Here is a 13,634-nt window from a genome sequence, read left to right on the forward strand (position 1 = left end):
CCTCCCACCCAGCCTGCTGCTCCGTACACCTAGAAAAATACTTACATATGCATATCCGTACACATATACTCATAAATAGCCAAAATGCAATTGATTGCTGCTGCCCAGGATGAGTCTGTTAAAAAGGAAAAAGAAAAAAAAAAAAGAAAAGAAAGAGCCGTACTTGGGTAAATCTAATGTAAAATTCATATACTGTAATGCATGAACAGATTTGAATTACTACATAATACAATAGTAATGTCCATGGCCTTTTAAAGATGATCTTGTTCCCTCTTCCCTCCTTTGCTAGTTCAATTATTTATCTCTCTGACCCAGCATTTTAATTTCTTGTGGTCTTCCTTTCTGTCTTTCTGCTTTATGCAATTCTATTCCCAGCTCTCCATGTTAACCTCAGTAATTACCATTCCCACTCCCCCAGTTTTCTGCCATATAGAATCTGCATTTTCCACAGATAGATGAAAATATTAAAGAACTTGGAATACATTTCTTGCTCTCACTGCAAGGAAATGCCAGTACAGCCATGCAAGCTTTAGAAATACAGAAAAATAATTACTAAGAAGATTTTTCAGTCAATTATTTCAATATTGCTGAAGTAGTCTTCTCTCCTTTTTCTTAACCTTTTCTAATATACAGCCATATATAAAATAAGCATTTCGATGAGCTTGATATAAAATATTTTGCCTCTGCCAGAACATGATGTTTCAATATTTTTTCATTAAAAAATTGAGCAACCAATACGTCTAATTAGCATTTTTATTTTCTCAAATCAGCATTTTCTGATAGAAATTATTGGCCAGTTCTAGTTAGGTTTACCGTTCCCCTGTCAGAGTGTTGTCAATAGCAACAGTAATGTATTCTCTTTTAGAAAGTGTAACTGGAACCGGAATGCCAGGTATTAAGCTGGACCTACCCATGACCCGCCAGGTGAAGCTGGAAAACAGGCATGTTCTGTAATTTTCCATTCCAAACCAAACCTCTTAGAAGTTCTCCGCTCTACTTGAGACAGATTAACAAAGTTCAGAACAATTCTTATTTTCCTCAGCTGTTTGCTTGCTTCATTGGTGTCAAGTCAACTTTGCTTAAAATAAGATCTTGACATCAGAGAGTGGGAGGCAGAGATTACACCTGGAGATTTTCTTTGTTTCAAGGCTCGTGTGCCTGTTTCTCATACTGACTTAGAATAAGGGAGGCAAATGCTGTTTCTCCCGGTGAAAAGCCTTTCATAGCTTGGGTCGTGAAGAAGAGGCGGCTGCTGCTACTGAAAAAAAAAATAAATAGAAAGTTTGGACTTCTCGATAGCAATTAGCTTTTTCTTACGTGGTGTTTTAGCGAATTTATGTTTATGAGGCTGTCTGTCGATTTGCAGCAGGGTCCACCCGCATCCTCTGCCGGCCGCTGCGGCATCCCCGTTCGGCTGCCAGGCAGGGCCGGGCACCAGGTGGCACTCCCGGCTCACGCTTCTGCCACCGGGCGCACACCAGGCTGGGCTGGCTGCTGGCGACACCTCCGGAGGGGTCTGCGGGGACTCTGCCCAGGCTGCAAACAACACCTGCATTCCGGGAAGGTGATCAGATAGGAGTCTGTACTTTAATTCAGATTACTACTCTATATTTATCTCATGACGAGGGCACGAGATAGACAAAGTAGCTAACTTGGGAAGATGCATCAGTGAATAGGACTTGATAGTTATTATTACTATTATTATTTCCATTTGTGTTACTGTTAGAGGCTCACCTTCTCTAGAGAAGAGAGAGAAGAGACACACTAGCAGTTTTCAGGTATGTAAGAAATTCTTACAAAGAACAGCGGGGATACACTGCCCTTTGCATTCACTGTGAATAGGACAAAAGGTAATGGGCTTAAATTGACATAAGGGATATTTAGGTTAGACAATAGATAAAATGCTGTAACAAAGAGAGCAAAGCACTTGAAATGATTGCACAGGGTGGCTCTGGAGACCTCATCACACCGGTTTTCAGGAGCAAGTGAGACTGGTTTAGGATGAAGAACAGCAGAGGAAAGACTGGAGGACTTACCAGGGTCCCTTCTAGTGCCGCTTTCTATGATTAGGAGGGATAAAGATTGTACTCAAACAGCATCTTGCCCAATAGTACAGGCTGCATAAAGTCAGATGAAGCTCTCGATAAACACTTGGTAACTCGAGCTTTTCAGACCCAAACACGCTAATTGAAAGCTATCTCGATATATTGATGCTAACGGCAACCACCCCTTCGGATTGCATCCCATTCACACCCTTAGACTGGACATTAAAAGAGAGATCAGGGATAAAGCATCATCTCCTTCCTCTTGTAAAGAATGTCTGTCTTTCCCTTTGGAGACATTTCTTTTTAATACCTGAAAGCGCGTGCTTGCCTGGTTGGCTTGGCTTGTTTCTTCAAGCTCTTCAAACTCGGAAACAGACTTTGTTGTATTTATGTGTAACAGTTTCCCACACTGTGGTCCATAAGGATAAAACTCACACTTGAACTAAAAAAGAAAATCGTATTTCATGAACAATGTATTTATTCCAACATTCCTACATACCACATGCGTGAATGTATTTCTTATAATAAAAAATATGGAAATAGTGAGATAATTTTCTGAGACTGATGAGGTGAAAGTAATGACCATGGTGTTTCTGGGTTGGACAGAAATCAGGATTACCTGAGAGAATAGTAAAGCCCTTATTTTTGGCATTATTTAAGAGGGGGAGGGCAGAGGGTATACATCCTCTTGAAACTTGGTAGAGCCTTTCAAACCGAGACCCTCACTAGCTTTTTCACACTGGTGGTGACTTGTGTTAAACAAGACCCTACATTTGCCCTCAGTGGAGAGTCTTCTCCCTCTTAGCACTGTGACCTTCCAGTGTGTGGGTCTTCCTCATGCAGAAACTTCCAGTTCCTGTGTTGCCCCTTCTCTTTGTCAACTGCTCTGTGGTACACGCAATCGCTGCCCCACCCCCCACCCCCCTAGGAATTAACCTGCTGTTGAGCATTTCTGTTTGGGATTGTCTTCTCTTTAAAAATGACTGAATAGGAATGAGACAAAATGATATAATATGAACTGCAAATAGCAAAATGATGCCTAATTTAAGGCCTGGGAATGCTGGTACTTCAAAATGCCTTCAAGATATTAACTAATCCACAGCAAAGCACATGACACAGGTAGAGACTGTGATTTACAAGTTGTAAGCCCAAGGCTACTTGGATTAAAATAGTCACTCCAGGCTCTATGTGCTCTGGTTACACTATGTACAGCTACAATAAGTACTAGAAATCATGCCTGTATCTGTCCACCTTTCATCTCTGCTGTCATTTTGGGAGTGTGTCAAAGTCTCCATGGCGAAGTGCAAAAATCTCTGTTCCTCTTCATCATTTCTTTCCCTCTGAACATATGTATGCAAGGAAGCACAAGGCAAAACTGTCTCCTATTGAAGATGCCAAGTCTCCTACTACGTTTCAGTTTTACACATTGATTTTCTCGTGTGTCTCTCTAATTTCACCTGCGTAAACCGATCACTATTATAGCCTACTAGACAAGCAATCAGCTCAAGGTTAACTGGAAAGATGCAATAAAAAAAAATGAACGGCATTAACTTTTATTATAAATAATAAATCTTTCATTAAAATTCCTCCCATCTCCCTCGGTTCCCTTCTGGATGGATTAACCACGTCACCCATGTAGATCGCTGATATGTTGTCTCTGATGTCTGAAGTGGGAAGAAATGGAATAGAGCAGTCCCAGGGAAGCACTTGGCTAGCGTAAAGTGGCAGATTACAGCCATCAAGAGATTGTCCCATCAGATGCTATAACCAGCCATCTTGAAAATGGTTAATAAAAAGACTTGACAAGAAATCCACATTAGCATTTAGATTTTAGAGAAGCAAACACATTTGCCTGTATCCCTACAGCCATTTTAGTCTTAATTCTGAAGTTCCCACATTCTGGTACAGCCTCCCTCACTAACACTCCTGCATCTTTTAAGACATCCATCTCTCTTTCTCACCTTTCTTAACACTAGTCATTCCGATTATCACACAGATAAAACTTTAACAATTTTATAAACACCATGCCAGTTAGGATTTTTAAATATGTAAAAGTTACCCACATCCGTCACTGAATCAGTTTGCAAGGAGACGGAACATATTTTATTAGACCAGATGGTGCAATTAAGAAAAAAGCAAAGCCTGGATACAATGTAAAAACTGAACTTTTCCTATTTGGAGCAATAAATGCGTTAGTTTCACTTTTCATATCACTCAGATCTTTAAATGCATTTTATCTTCAAATTCTGGAGAATTTAGAAAGTCAAAACTCACACTAAATTTCTGGTTTTAGTGGAAAGAAATGTGTCATCTAACCAGGAATGAAATATTTTTATTGGTGGAAATTATTCTTAATTTGCCATTTTTATTCAGATTTTAGAAGAAAAATTTAAGTCTGCAGTAATTCAGTTTCTGTGCAGCTCTAGCCATGCTAATTCAACAACAGCAGGCAATTTATAGACAAAACCCACTAAAAGTGCCAGGAAGCTGATTCTGCTTGTGAGTCTTAAACAAAAAGTTCTATTTCAGTTTACCCTGAGACAGAGTTAAAGCAGTGGGTTGTTGCTGCTTTTTAATTAAAGCAGTGAAAATTAAAGCAAAGAAACAGTAAGAGAACTGAAGTTTGGCAAACAGATTTTCAAGGCTGCGTGTTGCACGAGGGCAGGGGAGGCTGCAGAGGAGCAGACAAGAGCAGTAGTAATGAAGTGATAACGCTGTGTTCAGCAATGCAAAAGGTGGGTCGCTTTTGTTGTCAGACAGCAAAGTGAAGAAGACAAACAAGACATTCAATAGCACCAAACTTCTCCGAGAAGTTTGAAAGATCTGAAAATTGATGGCGCTCTGCTATTCGGGTAATATGAAACTGAGAATATTAAAACCAAACAAGAATAGGAGGCAGAGGAGTTTCAGTTGACATTTTCAGAAATGCATCTAGTACAGGAAAGAGTCCCTTTGGACAAGAAAGTAACTAACATAACCTTTTAGAAAAAGAGTCAAGGGACCCGACAGGAAAATACAGAGCAGTCACATTCACAATCTACTTTCAGAGATCAAAAGGAAGAATAGTTAAAATAGCCAGACTTCTCTTGCCTTCAAATGCATCCTTTGTTAAGTCTTCTTTGAAGATCCCTCTGACATGCTCCTCAAGAGAGATGCATCCCTTAGCTAAGATGTCCTAGAGCACTTGATAACACAGCCCACCAGCAAGGAATGTCTAATGCGAAGAAAGAAGCACCAACAGATAAGGCAGAAAGTGGAACAATGGGATAAGAATAACAGGTTGTCATAGACGAATCCTTCGCCTGCTGAAAAGAATGCCTGCATACCTTAGAGATCAGCACTAGAGATGGCTCATTGCTTTGTCAACAAGTCAAGAGAAAAACAATAAAGAACTGAAATTGTTTGTGTGTCTTGTACAATAGCAGAAGAAAATGCACATTAAGGCTGAAAAAAATGAAGTATGTTAACACTGATTAATCTGACATACGTCTCCTGGAAATGGAATGTGAGGTGCATTCCACCTTCTACTGCCAGATAAATTACAAATAAACCCTAGTGACATCAGACAAAACAGCCCAAATGTTTGCAGATGTCTTCCAGAACTCAGCTAAGGTAGGTAATCTGTGTTTTTCTGTTTTTAGGGACAGGTCCTCAGCTGATGTAAGCTGGCACAGGTCTACTGAAGTCAAGATGCCAAAAGTTAAAACTAAGCCCATAGTTAAGACCTTATTTTGAAACACAACAGCAGTTCACACTATGCACTGTTAAGGCTTGATCTGTTGAAGTCTCAGCTGTTAAATCGAGCTCTCTGGAGCTGCAGTCCAAAGACTTTACCCACAGTCACCATGAAGGATGTCCTTAAAGCCACCAGTGTTGTCCTTAAAGACATCAGTGTTAAATCTTTGCTGCTTTCATGGAGCCTTACATGACTCAGTTCCTCCTCGTTGCTATTCGCCCCTACTCCTGCATGTGTCCACTCATCTGTTAAACATCACGGCAATCTAAACTAGACCATAAGTGGCTCAGTGTAGGGACTTCATCTCCTCATTTGTTAGTAAAGTGCCACGTATACCCTTAGTACTATATAAATAAATAATAAGGCTAACAAGGCTGACTCTATATATAGGGACTTAAAAGTCAGACAATCTTAACATCAATCTGCCACTTTATTAGCAGCCAGTGAAGCTTGCAGATTCCTGGCCTAATGTGCACACGCCAGCCAGTTTCAGTTGGCAGCTTAGCTGCAGGTGACAAAACATCTTTTCTGACTTGCATAAAAATATGTGTGGAAGCAAAGAAAAAATGAAGAAAAATAATACCCACTAGAAAGAAAATGATACAGGCCAACAAAGAGATTTAGAAACCGGGGAAGGGGGAGAATGTATAAAGCCCGTGATGATTCAAAAGTGCAGAAAGACATTGGATACAGTGATGCTGATGGTGATAGATCGGGCATTTGGCAATATGCATCCCTTGTCGTTCCAAGCTGCTTGTCTGAATTCCTGTTCCCTTTGCTTTGTCTCTTTCATCTGAAATAATCTGTCAATACAGGGAGCATGGGAATGGAAACCGAACCCCTTACCTGACCAGGACAGAAAGTGCTGTTGCGGCTGCCGGGAGATGCCAGGGATGTGCGGGCTTTTGCCAGGTGCATCTGTTAAATAATGCGAACACATTAAACAACACAAACTGTATCCTTTGTTTAGCACCAGATGAACTAAACTCAGAGATCCTGCTTCAAACTTCAAAAAGCCAATTTCTGGACTATGGCCAAAATTCTCAGAGGTGGCTCGGCTTTTAGAATTACCTGATTTGAGAATCTTCGACCACCGGCACACAAAAAGCTAGTACATTTAGAGATGAGCACTTGGCACTTCCTGAAAGAGATTTGAGGCTGGGTATGTTATAATTGAATCAAACCACATCGTTAGTCACCCTAAAGATATCCTTGAGGCAGATTAAGCGCTTTATGGGAAAAGATGGAGGAAGTGAAACAAAGGCTGGAGAAGGTATAGGTGATGACACTGCGAGAAACAAAATCCTCACGGCCCCCTTCTGAGTGAGGTAATGCAGGTCACTAGCCTCTGTCTCTCATCTACGCTAGATGGTTGTATTGAAGTAGTTTTGTTGGCATATTGCTTTCTTTTTGTATGCACATGGACTCCCTAGTGTGAATTCCACTGTCTCCTTGATCACCTCATTGAAAGTATGAGCTTTCATGTCAGAGTAATGTAGTTACCTATACACTCTCTTCTTATGGTGCAAGAAAAGTGAAGGACCTAGCACGGCTGTGAAGATCACAGTGGGCATCTCAAGTGAAGTCCCCATTCCAGTGATGAGCAGCAGAGTTCAAGAGCTGCCAGTGACACACAGTAAAGGGAATGTTGCATTTAAGGACCCTCACTGGACTGAACCAGAGCGCCCATGCGCATATCCGTAGTGCATATGGGGACTGTCAGTTGTTTTGTAAAGGCAAACATCTATGGTACAAGTAGTGAAAAAAACTGTTCCACAGAAAACAAAATTAAATGTAAGTACATGGCAGGGCAGACGGTGCCAGAAAACAAATAAAATTATATCAAAGAAAATGTTCCTGTATAAAAATCAAATCTTACTCAGATATGAATCCTGTTAACTTCAGCTGATGCAGGAGTATAAGGTTTTTCAGATGAAAGAAGTTTGCTGTAGACATTTCTGTAAATAGGTTCCGTTTTATCACAAATGAACTTAAAATGGTTTTACAATTCTTTTCCTTTTCTTACCCTTTTACTGACATTTCATTCTTTGACATCTTCACTCTCCTTTCCCTTGCCCGCAATTCATCCTGAGAACAGAGACTAAGTAGCAAAGTGCCATTTTTCCTTTGGTATGGCGGCCTTTCACCTTTGCGAACCTTTGGAGGACACCAAGTCTTGTGTTTAAATCACTAATCCCCTTTGGAGGATGTCTTACTTTCTGGGTGGCTTCATCAGTCAGACCCACAAAGCGACTGCTTCTCAATTTATATTATTTTAAACGACACTCCCTTATCTGTCATTGTCATCATGGCACAGTAGGCCATCTTTCCAAGATGAGGGGGACGGTCTGTTTTGTCACATTCAGCTCTCTACTGCAATTAGAACCTGCTTGTCTGCTAACTAATCACACTTTGTCTGCCTCACAGACACATTTTCACTTCTTCACTTTCCCTACAGCCTTCAGATTAATTTCAAATCTCTGAAACAGATATGATTTCTCAGGAATAAGCTCCAGATCTACACTGACGACCCTCAGTTCTGCCTCAGCAGGAGGCTTCTCTTCTTCCATCTTTCTTTGTCACCAAACACTCATCTTTAAAAATAAAGAGCAGCACTGCACTCAAGACACTGCATTTTGGAAATCCTCTTCCGATAACTATGCCACAGACTTCTTCAGGAGGTTTGCTACTGTCACTGGGAATGGGGTTTGCCTTCCCTGACTCAGCTGTCCAGTCTAAGCAGCTCTCTACAGTCAAGAGAGAAGCATCACCAGCAGTCCTGGGGACACCGTCCTCTGCAGGTGTCTTTTGCTCTCTTTGACTAACGGGAGAGTCTGGCTGACAGGGTTAGTCTGCACACCACAGCTTTCAGATGACTACTAGTTATAAGGAAATCCTATCACCACCCACTTTCCATCCCAGATCTCCAATATGGTAATAACATCCATGCCCTTATTCCATCTGCTACCAGCTATCTCTGTCCAGGATATAAAATGTTATAATGCTCTTACTCTGTATTTGAAGAGCGACCAGTTAGATAAAAGAGGGACTGTGTGCCTCAACCGCAGGAAAGGTTGCAGCATCACTCTTCAAGCCAAACAGAGGAGGACAGAGCCATCCTCCAACGGCAGGTGGAGACCCCTCCCAGCAGTCACCCATATCCATCCAGCTTTCTTCTGTTAGCCAGTAGGAAGACTACTTGAGAATGATTTTCAATAGCCTTTCAATTTTGCCTATATTCAGCTTATATTCTGCAAAAATTTCATATTTGCTGGATTTGTTAGTATCACAGTATAGATTCAGCATTCAAATATATGCAATTGTCTGGCCTGCTAACCACCTTCAGCTGTCACTCTGATCACTTTTGCCTTCCAATCTCATACTTCCTCATCTTGACATATTAAGATTCTCATCAGGAGAAAGCCACAAAGCTCTGAATGATCAGAGGCATCTGGAATTGAGCTTTTTTGATTCCAATGATTATGAAAATTGAGGTTAAATATGAAATTCACATCCACATCCTGTATCTGGTTTTGAATATCCAGAATTCAGAAATACCCATATAACATGTTATTAAGTTAGTTGAGTGTTGTTTCCTAAAAACAGATCCAAAATTGTTTGGATTTATCTACTATAGCTTAGAACTCCCCACTAGCTTTTGGTTCACCCTTTAAATCAGATGGTAAGGAAGAAGGTTCCTCCAGTTTAGATCTTGCAACCTGTTAGTTGCAAGGATCAGGAGCCCCAGCCACTTTGGCCTGAGCTGATCTCTACTCTTGATCCAACGTTAAGAAGATCTATGAATCCAGAAGCAGGAATTACCACTATAAGAAAGTTTACAGCATCAGGAACAACATAATGAGGAGAGGCTGCTGAAGCAATTCACTCACTTCTCGCCAGGAAGTCAATCTGTTCCTGGCTCTCACGCTCATATGAAGGCTGTGTTCAAATTTAAGTCTTGCCTTATATGGTCAAATAAGGATCCTATCTGTGCCTAAGGAACATTTCATCTGAAGTTATTTTCTACTTTTCCTTTCTCCTTCAGCTAAGGAACACTTCAGTTAGTTAAGTTCATTCTGAAAATGTTCTCCCTAGTATAAACACACCAGTATACATTTGCATCTTCTTGTGATATATATATATATTTGTGTATATATATATATATATATATATGTATCTCAATGCACGGAACATTACCAGCAGTAGCACAATTCCTATAGACCAATTATACTGCTGACATTTACTAAATAACCAACAGACAAGACAAGACACGAGCTGCTACCGTTCTCCTAGTGTGAAGACAGATGGGCAAACAGTCTTGTTCAGATAATTCTCAGAATTTTAGTCAAGCAGTTAAAATACATGAGAGGTCAGAAAGAATTATTTTCCTCATCTACATTTGGAATACAATGGTTTACAATACAAAGATGACTGGGTAGATGTATACAGCTACATACAAACAGTCACAGAAACACACACACAGATTTAACATGCAATACAGAATTTGTAGTATCAACTTATATGGTTCATATGCTTTTATAAACGCACTCTCCTAAATGTAGACTTGTGTATTGGATACGTTGTTAAGATGTGACATTCAGCCACGTATAACTCATTTTAAATTTATTAATGTTGTCTGTTTCTTCAGTTTTTCTGAAATCACTTACGTGCTGAATGACTTTCTAGTATCCCTTATTTAGAAGGGTCAATACTAATCCAATTTTTATGTCAACCTTACAGTACGAAGCACAGCAATTTCAATAATAAAATTAGTTATTATTTTGACAGCTCTCCAAAGTGTGATGTTGGCCTGAGTTTGGAATGTCAATAAACTGAAAGCTAAGCACATGCTTAAGTACTTCCCTGGATCAGAGCCAATCAAACCAGCTGAGATGAGGGATTCATTAAAGGTAGACTTATGAATCGTTAGCATGGAAATGGTCACTGAAGCTTTTTAAGTAGATCACATAGAGAGACTGGATACAGACAGAGAGAAGAGAGACACTAACAACTGCCCCTGTTAGACTTGATGGGAAGCTGAGGTCAGGAGAAGGACCTGCTAAAAGCACCCCCGTAAGAACCTGACTCTGTTCCCTCAGACCATGTGTAAAAACAAGACTGTTGCTGCTTTCCACTGACCTTAACATGGCCCTAAACAATGGGGAAAGGTGCCCAGACAGGAGATTCAGGTGCAGTCCTGGGTAGTGAGGATTGCATATTTGTTGGCATCCATCATTTATGTCCATATTAAGGGACTGTAAAAACATTTGCATGTTGACAGAAATTGAGTTTGGAGTTCCTTCAAAAAACAAAAACACGGTGCGGATGCGCAGCTGGAATGATGCAACAGCATCACCTATCAGTCAATATAAACAATTTTGTTTATGCACGGTACAAAAATATCAACATGTTCTCTAAAGCAGTTTACCAGATTAATTAAGCTCTGTTTGTATGCAGCATTACAACAGCCGCCAGCACTGCCCTCATCCTGGATTCCTGCTTTAGGCTTCGAGTTCCCGTGCCCTTCCTGTTGTACACTTACTGCACTGCTGAAAAATCAGAAGTGGGGTGAAGGATGTGAAGATAAAAAACTGGTGAAAACGACGGCAAATTGGATGAACTAAACCCCACTCTTCCCATAAGATCTGTACTGTTCATAGGAACAAGATCTTGATAGTTAAATTCTAATGCTAAAGACCAAGGCCTAGCAAACTACCGACTCCTGGCATATTTACTCGAGAAGGATGAAAGATTGTCTGTCCCTCTGGGATTATGAGTCTGAGAAGCATTGTTATTTCAGACCTGATGTTTAGGCTATTAATGATTAAATGCAGCCTTTTCTTTTACTTCAGTAGCTATAGTCCTGTCCCTAATGTCAGTTTTTCCCATTTAGCCTGCGGATTTGATGAGATTAACATCTGAAACATATTACTTGGGCTGGTGTTAATTAATTTAGCTGATATATTACAACTTGTAAAGTCTATTGGTCATGGAAAGCTGAACTATGGGGTTAATTAATTCTGAAGAATTTTATACATAAACAAAAATATTTTAAAAATAAAATAAATTAAAATTAGCTAAAGACTTTCTTCTGTCATACTTTATTAGGATCCCACTAGTGATTAGGTGTTCAGTAAAGAAGCCACAACTCTCCCACTAAGCTTGTGTTAGCTAGATAATACAGGAAGAACGTGCCCTCAGTCCGGGTTTCAAATAATTATCCCAGGGAACATATGCATCTTAGAAATGGCCCTTTATATTTACTGTGAGCTGGACCAAGGCTCACCAATCCCACATTCTCAAGTCTCCCAAACCAAGACTTAAATTCCGCAGTTTACATTTTGAATTTGTATGAATCAATTCTTTTTAAGTGTCACCCTCATTAGTTTTCAGTCAGGATTGTCGGTTAATAAAATACAGGAGGGCACAGATCCTCAACTCACTTAAATTTGCCCTGCCACTTGATAGCTGGCTCTTTGACATCAATGCAACCATGACAATTTTCATCAACCCCAGCATGTATTTTTTTCCTCCTGTTACCCACTTCCCCAAAGACATGAATCACTAGATACTGCCACTGCTGTCATACAGTGCCATATAGACAAAAGATAAGTCACTTAGAAAACTTCACATTTCATGCTATCGGAAGATATGGATTTGAAAAATCAGTTCAGCTTAAATGACAAATGATGAAACACTGACTTGACCTTTGGACTGTAGTTTTCTTCTTTTCGTGCTTGAGGATAAGCTTTTAATTCTCCTCATGCCTGCAGCTATTACTCAGCAGACATCAGCTACTGCAGGACCTTTTCCCATGCCCTCTTAATACTGTATGTTTGCTGTGTCACTTCTGGCATGAATGGAAGCAGCATCCCTAAATACATTTCTATCATTAAATATTAAGATTAAGAAGAAAGATGGGATGGCAAACTTGTGTCTCTGGTGGGAAGATGTGCACAGGCTGACAGAATGAAAAAGAGTATTTGAAAGATAGGTATTTACTGGTCCAAGGGAAGTGCATTCCTATAGTGTGTGGAACATGTACTGGTAAATTATAATCTTTCTAAATTAAACTAAAAATTCATTTAATCTCAGCTGCAGAAGTAGCAACAGAGCACAGAATTTACCTGTAAGCACTCTAACTAGACCCAGACTTCCATTCTGTGAAGGCTGCAAAAAGGATTTCACAGATTTTTCTGAACTGAAAAAATATAATCCTTTTCTGTATTATTTATCTATACCTTTTTTCTGTACAGTAATTTGGCACCTGCACGTGAGAAATAAACACATATGGGCCTGAAGATCCTCATCTCAAGCAACGAGAGCCGAGGATAATACCTCTAGAAATTAAAAATAGAAAAAGAGGTCTACGATAAAGTGCTGCTCCTTGTGGCATATCTTCTACACTTCTAGGTATACAGTTCTTTCAACTTTTCTCTCTCACAGTGATGCATGGATTACTATTGTTATCAGCATCACACCGAGAGTGTACACCCGTTTTCATATCTGAGTCTTTCTTTTGTAGATAACCACATGGGTGGTATTTGCCAAGGCTTTTTAAAAAGGCCTCTTTTAAAGGGTTAGTATTGATTAAAACAATGCTTTTTAAAGGTCCCACTTCTTACCCCCAAAGCTACAATACTTGTCATGTGTGCCAACAATGCCCGTATAGCATTAAAATGGAAGAGTTTTCAAATGTCTAGCTGAACAATAAATGGAAAGCTTGAAGGGGTTATTGTCATCTTGCTTTGTTGCAGGTTTTTTTGCTTGAGCAATCTAACTAATTAGTCAGCTTCTTTTCACATTGCCACTTTCTGCTCTGTTTCACTTCAGGTTTTTTCTCTTATTATTAT

Source organism: Larus michahellis, chromosome 2 (assembly GCF_964199755.1).
Source record: "Larus michahellis chromosome 2, bLarMic1.1, whole genome shotgun sequence".
In the NCBI taxonomy this organism is placed as follows: Eukaryota; Metazoa; Chordata; class Aves; order Charadriiformes; family Laridae; genus Larus; species Larus michahellis.